We start from the raw sequence: 13744 nt of genomic DNA on the forward strand, positions 1-13744 counted from the left end.
GTTTGTGCAAATAAGGAAAGGAAATCAGTTAACAGCTAGTAAATCAGAAATTGAGGATTTCGTATGAATGAACCAGGTCAGAAAGATGGGAAGGATTTCGACTTAAGGAAAATCAGTACCAATCAATTAAACTTATTAAAAGGAATTCTGAATCAATCACAAGTTGGAAAACCATTTTGAAGAAAGATTCCACATATATAAAAAGCACACAGGCACGTTAAACATGATGAAATTTGTCATGCTATTCAATAGAAGAGTCTAGTGTAGGAGAATCAGAATTGTGTGCAAACAAAAGAAGTTCACACTTATTTCATAGACCCAGAAATATGTCTGAAAGAGTCAAGGATCCTTAAACAGAACCCTAGTTTGATCATATGACCAAACTCGGAGGAAACCCCCAAATTCTAGTGTTTCCAACTCGAGTCAAATACAGAGATGAGGAGGCAATAGGCTCAGAGATTTCTTTTCAGACTCTTATGAGAAGACAAGCAAATACAAATAACATTCAAAGCAGATAGAGTGCAGGAGGATAATGAGAGAATAGTCACGACAGTAAATGAAACGTGTTTAAGAAAACCTTTTAGAAGGGACTTAAACAAAGTTCAGTAGAAGAGAAAGCAATAACACTTAGGAACACAATAGGAGATATAGCAGAAGAAAGTACTTTTCAGAAGGAACTTAAATAAGGTTCAGAAGAGAAAAGAGATGGTATAACACTTAGAAAACCATAGAAGAAACATGTTTAAAGAGGTCTTTTAGAAGAACTCACACAAAGTTCAGTAGAAGGAAAACAAAACTTAAGAACTTAGTAGGAAATACATACAGTAGAAGAACACAAAAATACCGGAAAAGCATAGCAAAAGATCATATAGGAAAATATAGCAAGATAAACATGCAAGCATGGTACAAAACACAGTAGAAGAACAAAGCACAGAAGAACACGTATAGCATAAGAAATCAGTAGAAGCACATGCGTGACAAATACACACAAAGAAAGGAAATGAAGAGTCGGAGAAACATTTTAATCTTTTTCAGAAACCCTAAAATTTTTGAAAGAAAAATTGGGGAAAACGTTTAAAAACTCAAGTAGAGCACAGATATAGAACAAATCTAAGAAAAAATCAGAGAAAACCTCGAATAGCTTAGGGTTTTAGAGGAACCCTAAAATGAGAAAGGCTTTGAAAAGGTTCGATCTGAGTCGGAGAGGTTAGAACCATGCGCAAAACATCATTGTACGCCAGAGCAAAACCAGCAAGGGCCATAGAACCTTGGATCTTTGATATCTGAATGGGCACCTTCGAGGTTAGACCTAGGACCTTCGAATACCAAGTGTTTGAGAGTAGAGGGAGATGAGTTTAGGCCATCCATGGCCTAAGAGGCCATGGATTTCGGTGAGCTTGAGGTAGAAGACTGTGAGAGAGGCTAGGGTTTCGAGAGGGTTCGAGAGAGTTTGAGAGGAGAAGGATTTCAGGGGTGGCTGATAGAAGAGAATGAGGGGATTAGGGTAGTTATTGGGGAATTAGAAAGGTAAGGAATGATCGTGGTCGTTGATCAAAATGATCAACGGCCTAGACTAAAAGAGAGGGCTGGGCAGATCGGATAAGCGGGTCAGGGGTCGGGTTAAATTAAAATTGGGCTGGGTAATTTGGGATTTAAAATTGGGTTATTTGGGGGATCAATTTGCGCTATAATTGAAACAAAATGGGGCTATATTTTAAATAGCCAGTTTTCCCTTTTATTTTATAAAAATAGTAAAATGACTTCTGAAAATAAATTAAAGGTACTAAATTAATTAATAATATTTAGATATTATATTAAAAATGCTGGAACCAATTTTATAATTAATGTGCAATTAAATCTTAAAATAGGCTAAAATTGCAATTAAATGCAATTTAACTTTTAAAATACTAAATAAATTTACAAAAATGTGCAAAACTTACCTTAGCTATATTTTGGTATAAATGTGAGAATAAAATAAGTTATTCACCAAAATGACGATTTTGGGAATAATTATTAATTTATTTTTTGCATTGCTAAAATAGGGCAATAAATTGATTTAAAAAATCTTTAAAAATTAGGAAAAATTTTAAAACACTTTGGCATACTTATATATGCGTACATATACTATTTTGAAAGCATATTGTATATAAAAATATACAGGAAAAATTGGGTATCAACAACTTCCCCTCTTTACCCGGAAAGGATGAAAGAGTTATCGGGTAAAGATATGATGGCCAATTTGACCGAACGAAATGGTTTGAAGAGAAATGCTCTGGTTCCTGAGCTGACTACATATCCCTGGTCTTACAGGAATCAGGCCATATGTAGTTCAGTATCCGTCGGCGGAATATGCCGAGGGAGATTTTTTTCAAGAACGAACGAGATATTCAGGTTGGGATGGATGGTTAAAGTCTAGCAGAGCTGCGGGAACTGGAGCAGGATTGCTCCTGCTGAGACGGCTATTGCTAGACGATTTACCTGCAAATAAGCAATACAAGTGTATACTGTGCAAAAATTTAAACATGATGCAATTTCCCGTCGGACCATGAATGTTGTGTTCGGACGGTTAGGATGACATCCTCGGACCATGACGCCCTGGGCCATGAAGTGTATGATAAGAATTTGCAGGCCATGAAATGATGTTCTCGGGCAATGAGAATGATGCCTCCGAACAATGATGCATTTGAATAATTATATGCAAAAGATAAAAGGGGTCCTCAGGCCATGAAATGGCGTTCTCGGGCTATGAAAATGGTGCCTCTGAACAATGATTCCTTTGGACAATTTGGCGATCTTTCAGCCCATGAGATGCAATAGGTGGCAATCTTTCAGCCAATAAAATGCAATAAGTGGCGATCTTTCAGACGATGCAAGACGCAAATGAAGTGGCGATCTTTCAGCCATTGCAAGGTGTAAATGAAGTGGCGATATTTCAGCCATGCAAGGTGTAAATGAAGTGGCGATATTTCAGCCATGCATATGGAGGTAGAGCTTAACCTCAGAAGGCAGAATGGTAGCCTTATGCGATGCAGAGAATGCAGATGGAGATAGAGCTTAGTCTCGGAAGGCAGAATGGTAGCCTTATGCAATGCAGAGAATGCAGATGGAGACAGAGCTTAGTCTCGGAAGGCAGAATGGTAGCTTTATGCAATACGGAGAATGCATATGGAGACATAGCTTAGTATCGAAAGGTAGAATGGTAGCCTTATGCAATGCAGAGAATGTAGATGGAGATAGAGCTTAGTCTCGGAAAGCAGAATGGTAGCCTTATGCAATGCAGAGAATGCAGATGGAGGTAGAGCTTAACCTCGGAAGGCAGAATAATAGCCTTATGCAATGTAGAGAATGCAGATGGAGACAGAGCATAGTCTCGGAAGGCAGAATGGTAGCCTTATGCAGGAAGTAAAATGGCAAATGACAATAGAGTTTTATTAGCTGATAGCGAATTGCGGTATCATGATTGTTGGGGATATTGTGCCTGCTGGGGACACTATTGTGCGGATAGCAGCTGTGAGTAAGTGCAACGGTTCTGAGAGTTGTATACCTGAACTTTGTAAGTGAGCATATAGTATATTTGATGATTTTGCAACTCAAGTGTCTGCATCCAAAGAAAAATCGTGAGTTTGTAAAAGGGGGGGGAGTTAGTCCGTATCCCCGCTGGCTTTGCTTGACCCGCTCGGCTTTGATCTGGCGATACTGTACGTATCATTGGGGTAGCGTTGCTAAACAAGGGAATTTTTGTAATAAACATTGCATGATTTCGTAAAAGCATAATGTAAGTACATAATTAAGAATAGTTTTCTTTAGATGAAACGACGACTGCGATGTGGTTCAAGACATTGCAACTTTTCTTGCTCCAGAATTTTAAGGTTCCTCCTCAAAATTCTGCCCCAGTTTACTAGGCTGCTACTCCTGACGACTGTTAACGATAAATGGCTGGAATCAGCTTCGGAATTTTGAGGGTCCTCCTCAAAATTCTGCCCCAGTTTCCAATAGCGGGGGAAATGGAAATTTTATTGCATTGTGACCGAACCCATAGGGCTGCCGACGTATCCCCTCTTAAATAGGAATCAAGTCAAGCGTAGTTCAAGTTACATCATAAAGGAAAGCATAGACATTACACATAGTATCGCTTCACTGCATCTGAATTGATCGGCTTCGGCCAAACTTCTCCATCCATTTCTGCAAGTATGAGGGCTCCTCCTATTAGAACCCAATGGACCATGTACGAACCCTGCCAGTTGGGAGAGAACTTCCTTGGCCTCGTCCTGATGCGGGAAAATCTTCTTTAACACTAGCTGCACCGGTGTGAACTGTCTTGGCTTGACTCTTTTATTGAAGGCTTTGGACATTCTGTTCTGATAGAGCTGACCACGGCAAACTGCGTTCATTCTTTTTCCATTTATAAGAGCTAGCTACTCACAGTGACTCTTTACCTATTCTACATAGTCGAGTTCTGCTTCTTGTATGATCCTCAAGGAAGGAATTTTTACCTCGGTAGGAATGACCGCCTCTGTACCATAAACCAACATATAGGGAGTCGCCCCGGTTGATGTGCGGACTGTGGTGCGATACCCCTATAAAGCAAATGATACCTTCTCGTGCCACTGCTTATGCTTCTCTATCATTTTTCTTAGTATCTTATTGATATTCTTATTGGCGGTCTCTATGGCTCCGTTTATCTAAGGTCGGTAGGCTGTAGAATTCTTGTGTTTGATCCTGAAGGTTTCACACATGGCTTTCATCAAGTCACTTGTTGAGATTGGAACCATTATCAGTAATGATTGATTCTGGAATTTCGAACCGACAAGCGATATAGTCGCGGACAAAGTCTGCCACAACTTTCTTAATCACTGCCTTGTAGGATGCTGCTTCAACCCATTTGGTGAAATAATTAATTGCCACTAGGATGAACTTGTGCCCATTTGATACGACATGTTTAATTGGTCCGATAACCTCCATTCCCCATGAGGCGAACGACCATGGTGAGCTTGTTGCATTAAGCTCGTTTGGAGGCACCTTTATCATATCTGCATGTATCTAACAGCGGTGGCACTTTCGGACATACTGGCTGCAGTCCGTTTCCATAGTCATCCAAATATAACCAGCTCGGAGTATCTTTTGGGCTAACACAAAGCCATTCATATCTGGCCCGCAGGTCCCAGCATGGATTCCTTCTAGTAATTTAGATGCTTCCTTTACGTCGACACACCTTAGTAATCCCAGATCTGGAGTCCTCCTATACAGGATTCCTCCGCTGTGGAAGAAATTGTTGGATAATCTTCGAAGTGTACGCTTTTGAATAGGATTTGCAAGCTCTAGGTGTTTTTCTTTCGCCAAGTATTCCTTGATATCATGAAACCAAGGTTTTCCATCCGCTTCTTCTTCGACGTGAGCATAGTAAGCTGGCTGATCGTAGATCTTTACTAGAATAGGGTTAATGAAATTCTTATCTGGATGTTGTATCATGGATCATAAGGTAACCAATGCATCAGCAAATTTATTTTGGACCCTAGGGACATGCTGGAACTCTATCTTTGTGAACCTCTTTCTCAACTCCTGTACATGATGCAGATAAGAGAGTATCTTGGAGTTCTTGGTTGCCCATTTTTCTCGGACCTGATGTATAAGCAAGTCTAAATCCCCGATCACTAACAACTCTTGGACGTTCATTTCAATGGCCATCTTGAGTCCCAAGATGCAGGCCTCATACTCAGCCATGTTGTTGGTGCAAGGGAATATGAGTTTGGCAGACACCGGATAATGCTGACCAATTTTTGACACTACGACTGATCCTATGCCAACTCCTTTGAAATTTGTTGCTCCATCGAAAAACATTCTCCAACTATCATAGGATTCTGCAATGTCTTCTCTTATGAATGACACCTCTTCGTCAGGAAAATACGTCTTTAAGGGTTCATATTCTTCGTCCACGGGATTCTCGGCAAGATGATCTGCCAAATCCTGTCCCTTGATTGCTTTCTGAATTACATAGAGAAAGTCAAATTCACTCAGCAGGATTTGCCACTTGACTAGCTTGCCAGTGGGCATGAGCTTCTGAAAGATGTACTTCAACGGATCCATCATTGATATGAGATATGTGGTATAGGCATAGAAATAGTGCCTTAACTTCTGAGCTACCCAAGTTAGAGCACAACAGGTGCATTCTAACATAGATTACCGAGCCTCATACGGGTGAACTTCTTGCTAAGATAGTAGATGGCCTGCTCCTTCCTCCCTGTTTCATCATGTTGCCCAAGAACACAACCGAATGCTCCATCTAGCACTACAAGGTAGAGAAATAGGGGTCTACCTGGTTCGGGCGGGACCAAAACAGGCGGTGTCGATAGGTACTCCTTGATTCTGTCGAAGGCCCTTTGGCAGTCATCAGTCCATTTGGTAGCGGCGTCCTTCTTCAACATCTTAAAAATTGGCTCACAGATGAAAGTAGATTGAGCTATGAACCAGCTGATGTAGTTGAGTCTCCCCAGTAAACTCATCACGTCCTTCTTGTTCTTTGGCGGTGGCAATTTTTGAATGTCTTTAACCTTTGATGGATCTAGTTCTATTCCTCAGCGACATACAATGAACCCAAGTAGTTTTCCGGCAGGAACCCCAAATGCACATTTCGCAGGATTCAGTTTCAGGTTGTACCTTCTTAGTCTGTTGAAGAACTTCCTCAAATCTTCCATGTGATAAGTGGCTTTCTTGGTTTTGTTGATGACATCATCTATATACACCTCGATCTCCTTATGTATCATATCATGGAAAATGGTAGTCATGGCCCTTGTGTAGGTGGCCCCTACATTTTTCAGGCTGAACGACATCATCTTGTAATGGTACATTCCCCACAGCGTAATGCAAGCCATTTTCTTAGATATTCTTCATCCATCCAGATCTGATGATACCCAGTGAAACATTCCACGAATGACTGCAATTCATGCGTGGCACAATTGTCGATCAGGATGTGTATGTTTGGCAAGGGGAAGTCGTCTTTAGGACTGGCCTGGTTGAGATCCCGATAGTCGACACAGACTCTGACCTTCCCGTCCTTCTTTGGTACTGGCACAATGTTGGCTAACCATGTTGGGTATTCTACCACCCTGAGAAACTTGGCTTTGACTTGCTTAGTGACTTCTTTCTTGATTTTCAAACTCATGTCACGCTTAAACTTTCTGAGTTTTTGCTTTACCGGCGGACATGTTGGATCGGTTTGCAGTTTGTGAGCCACAATAGATGTACTCATACCAGTCATGTCATCATACGACCAAGTGAATATGTCTTCATATTCCCTTAGAAATTCTGTGTATTCCTTCTTTTCTGATGGCGATAAGTGGACACTGATTCTCGTTTCTTTGACGTTTTCTGCATCTCCCAGGTTAACAATCTCGGTCTCAACCAGGTTGGACTTAGGTCTGTTCACAAAATTTTCAACCTCTTTAACAATCTCTTCTAGTATGTCATTTTCCTCTGAATCTATGTCCGTTTGTTGCGTTGTCTCGTGGCATGTCATAGTCATTGGTTCATCAAGATAAGTAATTGTAATGATGTATGAGTAAAATAATGAGAGAAAAATAATAAGAGTAAGATTTATAGGGAAAATTGAAATGTTTTGCTAAATTTCATGACTGTTTTGAATATTGAAGATCTTATTGCTAAAATTAAAAAATGCGTAAGGAAAATCAACTAGTAAAAATGAAAGATAGTGCATGATGCTTTGTTCAGCCTTGCTAACCCGAGGCTTTCCGAGCTCTGGTGGTTCTAATGGTCCAATTGTTGAGGCATGCTCCTCGTCTTACAGCCTGTATGGAAGGGCCTTCCTCCCCCTCCTCCTTGAAAATGATACAACAATCCATGTCATCATCTTCCACGAATAAATTCCTCATTGCTGCAAGTGCTTCCTCTTCTTCTGACCCATATATAACATCGCCTGGCTGGAAAGTCTGTTTGAAATGGGGTATCGGATTCTCCAGTGGGTAGTAAGGGCTGCTCCATGGTGGCGACCAGTTGTTGAACTCTTCCCAAGTGTACTCGGATCCCAGATCGAAAGTGGTGCCATGCTTCTTCAGCTTGATGGGTTTGGCGATTCCTTGGAGGTTCTTGCCAAGTCCCTTGCCACGTCCATATCCGCTCCAGTTCAATATGCTTTCAATTTTGTTATCCCACCATTTGTCCTTATCAAAGGCGATGACTCGCTCGATGTGGTGATAGGTATCTCCGCCTATCTTTCTTCTACCTCCGATCGCTAGGATGGTTTGGCGACTATATATGGGATTGCTACCGTCGTCGTGAATGAACACCTCTTGGTGATTCCACTCAAACTTCACTGCCTGATGTAGGGTCGATGCTACAGCCCCAGCGGTAGGAATCCAAGGCCGTCCCAAAAGCAAGTTGTAAGATGTCGGCACGTCTATTACTTTAAATTCAACATCAAACCAAGTAGGCCCCATCTGCAAACACAAGCTAATTTCCCCAATAGTGGACCTTTGGGAACCATCGAAAGCTTTCACATTGATGGCCCCGTCCTTGATCTTATTCAATCCGTTTCCTAATGTTCTGAGTGTTACCAATGGACAAATGTTGAGGCTGGACCCACTGTCAATCAGGATTCTGGTGATGAAATAATCCTCGCATTGCACAGTGATGTGCAGTGCCTTGTTGTGATTTAACCCTTCTGGTGGCAACTCATATTCATGAAAAGTGATCTTGTGACTCTCCAATACCTGCCCTACCATGTTTGCCATTTCTCCTCCAGTGATGTTGCTCGGTATATATGGCTCACTCAGTACCTTCAACAAGGCATTCTTATATACGTCGAAACTTTGCAGCAAAGCTAGGATAGAAATATGTGTCGGTGTTTTGTTCAGCTGATCAATGACTGAGTATTCCTTGGCTTTTATCATTCTCTAGAGATCATCAGGCCCTATTTCAGTGATGGTCGGCCGACCAGAGGACTACTTACTTGACTCAGCTAAATGCTCCGGAGTATAAACCCTGCCGGTTCTTGTCATACCCTGTGCTGCAATTGTTTCCCTGAATTTAGCTTTCCCTTTCCTTCTTTCCTCGAATGTGTAGTCCCAAGGGATGTCCTTTGTATGGAATGGTGTTATAGTTGGCATTGCTACTGGAATGGGCACCTTTACCCCAAACGGAGCATGTATTTTGGATGGTAAAACCGTAACTTCAAACGTCGTGGGTATGTTTGCCGGAGACCCGAACTCGACCTCAATAGGTGTTGGCATCTTTGTGGGTGAGGGCACTTCAAACTCAAGTGGTATGGACATATTCACCTCGGTGTCCCCAGAAGGGTGGATCTGGACTACAATCGGATTAAGGGTGACTGTCGGTTTCTTTGGATCGTCACCTTCCGCGATCAAACTGATCGATCCCTTGGGGTCCCAATCATCTTCTATCTCAATCATGTGAATGCCTCCACCCTTGTGGTCGAGCAGAGGGTTGTTGCGGACATTTGGAGTAGGCTCTTTTGCCACAATAACCTTGTAATCAATTAGTGCCTGGATCTTGTCTTTCAGAGAATGACATTCATCAATGGTACGCCCTTTCATGCCAGAATGGTATGTATAGGATTTATTTGGATTGACCCATTGGGAAGGGTTTTCAAGGGTTATAGCAGGGATGGGGGTGACATAACCAGCGGCTTTGAGCCTTTCACACAACTGGTCAATTGGTTCAGCAATGGCACAATATTTTTTGGGAGGTCTGCGGTCGAAATTCGGTCGGGGTCTAGGAAAGTTTTGGCGAGTGGGAGGCGATTGATAGTGAGAGGGTTGAGCATTGTACGCTTGGTAGACATGTGCAGGTTGGAAATATCTGGGTGAAGTAGGCTGATATGTGGGAGGTGGACGTGATTGGTAAATAGGTGGTGGAGTTTGGTAAGAGGGCGAGGGAGCTTGATAATTTGGAGTAGGTTGATATGTGAGTGGAGGCATCGGGTAGGTTTGGTATTTGATAGGGGATTTGGTTCTCTGTGCAACCATTACGGCACTCACCATCCCTTTTCTTGGACGTGCCACCAGACTGTAGAGCCTTGTTGGTAGCCTGCAAGGCTTCAAAGTTTGTGACCATACCACTTTTGATGCCTTCCTCGATCCTCTCACCTAGCTTGATGATGTCGAAAAATTTCTGGCTTTCAATCAGCATCCACCTTTCATAGTACTGTGGGTCTTGATCTCCAACGAAAAACCCGTTCATTTGTTCTTCTTCTAAAGTCGGTCTGATTTTAGCAGCTTCTGATCTCCAGCGAGTAGCATACTCGCGAAATGTCTCCGCGGGTTTCTTCTTTAGGTTCTGGATATAGAACACATCTGGCGCATTTTCTATGTTGAACCTGAACCTGTCCATGAAATCGGACGCCATGCTTACCCAGTTTGACCACTTCTTCGGATCTTGGCTAATGTACCAAGACAGAGCATCTCCCTTCAGCCTCCTCATGAAAAGTTTCATGCGGATCCTTTCGTCCTTTCCTACTCCGACCAGCTTGTCGTAGTATGTTCTCAAATGAACTCTCGGATCTCCTATACCATCGAACACCTCGAACTTCGTAGGTTTGTACCCCTCGGGCAGTTCAACATTGGGCTGTATGCAGAGATTTCATAGTTTAGCCCCTCAATTCCTTTGCTTCCTTCGATGCCCTGAATTCAGCTAGTCAACTTCTTAAGCTCTTCAGCCAGACTCCTGATGAGTGAGTCTTTATCATCAGACTCAGGTGTGCTTGAAATGGGTTGGGTGAAGTGTGGCATGGTTTCCACGTAGATGGGGGTGTTATGAGTGTGGAAATGGTCATTTGTGGAGTTCATCGGTTCTGGGATGAGCAGTGGAGTATTGTTGGAAGTATGACAGGTGTTGCAGTGGTGGTGAGGAGCGGGATGGTTTTGTGGTTTTGGGATGTTTTGTGGAGGTGTGGGGTTCTGAGCGTTAGGAAAATTGACATATGGGGTGGTGAGGGAAAATGATAATCTTGCCAAGTTCCTCCTGAAATTTCAACAGCTTTTGCTCGAGTTGGGACACACTTTCTTTGGAGACCTGAGTACCATGAGTGACCTCTACCTGTTCAGTTGAGTTGTTTAGATCCTCCATCTTTTCTTTGTTCTTGTTTTTGACAAGACTTGGAGGAGGAGTGGATGGAGGGCCCTTTGATCTTGTGGAATATATTGACGATGCCAGAGTGCATGAACTAACCTTGGGGGAGGGGAATAAATAAACAAAAAATAAAAACAAAAATGTAGCAAGTCAGTGAGGATTATAAAATGTTGCGATATTTAAACACATAGTGCAAGAATGTAAATCGTGTATTAATTTGGGGAACCTCTTTGTGCCCGAGGTAGGCCTAGCGACAACTTGATTTGGAGATCTTATAATGCTAATGCCTCATTTTATTCATAAAAAGTAGACGAATCCCAAAACGATGCTAAATAATAGGAAATAAAATGTCACTAGTCGCCATGGGCCTTATTACATTCATAAAATGAAAAGTAAAAACTCCTATCTACTTGGTCCCAGAAGGACCTTCCCCAGACTCCGCATTTTTGGCCCCATCGAACAGCTTCACCAGCTCGCGAAGTCCCAGCAGCAAGTAGGCTCCAGCCAGGTGTTCACCTTCATTTCCCTCAGCATTCTGCCAATCCTCTATCCTCTTGATGAATTTCCTTTCCAACTCCACTAGACCCTGTTCCAAGTATCCTAGTCGCTTGTTTGTGCTGACAACCATGACTTTCCATTCTTCAATCAGCTTTTGGTGGGCTTATTGAATCTCGTGGTGTTCGCTTTCACATTCCCGCATCCTCTTGCGTAGTTGGTTGTATTTGACCTGTGCTTCAGCCCTTTCATCGATGATTCTATGACCTCGAACAAACCCAGGTTGGCCCAGACCATTGTGATTGTCCTCCAGCCATCCTGAATAGTATGGGGTGCAGCCAACATGGTATCTGTCTGGCTCGATAGTATCTCTCCCCATGATAATCTTACAATGCCACATATGCTGAGCTTGGCACTTATAAGGACTGTCATCAGCTTGGAAGTCGGCCCGCTAGTGACTCATCTTGTCGACCATTGGTATAACCTGTTTCCTACCAGCCTGTCTCATAACCCGGAGAGGGACATAAGGGTAGGTTCCTCTCAAACCGATCAGTATTAGAAATGGTGCGTCCCTGAATCGGGCGATGAGCTCTTCAATAGGGAACCACTCGAACATCCATTATATTTGATCCTCAGTCAGATTTTCAAATAGCTCTACCCATCCCTTGGCATCTTCTGGCTGAGCAAACATGTTGGGCATGTAGTTCATTCGCCTTGGTTGATGGAAGGCTACATGATCATCCCAAACTCTACGCTGAATCTCTTTCCGATATTCACTTTTTTGGAGATGCTCCATGGCCAGAGTTGGAGTAGCAAGTTGCAGCCCTCAAAGTGTGGGGCTCCTTGTTGATACTTTTTCAGGGCTCGGTATATCTCTGCGATGATCATGGGCACTATGCTAAATGGTTGTCACCCAATTCCCTCTATCAAAGTTTTGGTGACCATGGCTAGCTTGGTGTGGATCCTTCCTTTCTTCATTGGAAACACTATCATCCCCAAGAAACAGAACATGAAGACAAAGACCCTTCGGTGAATATGCCCCAACGATGTAAGGGCAAACTAATCTGGATAAGTACGGTAGGATTTGCTGTGACCGTACCTTTCGTACAAATAATCAAAGGGAATGTAAGACTCCTTCAAACATGTCAAGTCTAGATTCTTCTTTAGGCCCATCATTTTGAGGAAACCTCTACCCTTGCGATTTTCTGGCATTAACAAACCCGGAGTATCCCATGGTATACCAGTCAATCCTCCTATTTCCCTTAGCAGGGGTGTCATCTCAATCTCCCCAAAGCGAAACAAAGACCTATCACAGTCCCAAAACAGAGTAGCAGCTTCTATGATTTTGTTGTTGGGTTGGACCTCCAGGAGAGAAAGTAGATTTCCTAGGTATTTCTGGATAAGAGTCTGATCACTGGAATGAAAATCCTTCCACCAGCTCAGCAATGTTGGGTGGATGTTTGTGACCATACCGATTCTGGGGACCTCGTGCATCATGTTTCTGCAAGACAAAAGGGTCAGGCCCTTACCCCACCAGACTCGACTATTAAATACCAATAATTGGCATAAAAACATTTAGTTCCCCAAATAAATGCACAGAACATGGTAGTGTCCGTTTGGTTTTTGGAAAACCCAGTGGACTTTGGACAAGGCTATCTTAAAGAGTCATTATGCGGACAACATAACTGACTCGGCTAAGTTTGACCATGATGCATGCATAATTAAACAGAGTAAAGTTTCTATGGGGGTTTTAGACTGGTACCCTTGAGCGGACAACTCAAGAGGGAAAGACACGGAACCATCGACTATACCGTTGATCGACTGGTTTTACCGCAAATACGCCTTTGCCGGATTTAAAGGGTGAAAATATCGGAAGAGCGCAACCACTCATTATAAGCGTTGCTATGGTATTTGTTTGGCACGAGTGGAATATGATGTTGAAAACATGTTTATGCAATTATTAAATAAGTTGTCACATATTTGCACGTTCATAAAGTAATAATTACAATAATTTAAAACAGTAATAAAGGAGTGCAGTAAAGGAAAGCAGTGAAAGAAACAAGGGAAAGAAATAAGAGACAAGTTAGTTTTTTGCAGTAGAAGAGGGAATTAAATGCTTAAAGGTATTAAACAAATAAGGCACATAAGA

The sequence above is a fragment of the Nicotiana tabacum genome, chromosome 5 (assembly GCF_000715075.1).
Source record: "Nicotiana tabacum cultivar K326 chromosome 5, ASM71507v2, whole genome shotgun sequence".
Taxonomy (NCBI): Eukaryota; Viridiplantae; Streptophyta; class Magnoliopsida; order Solanales; family Solanaceae; genus Nicotiana; species Nicotiana tabacum.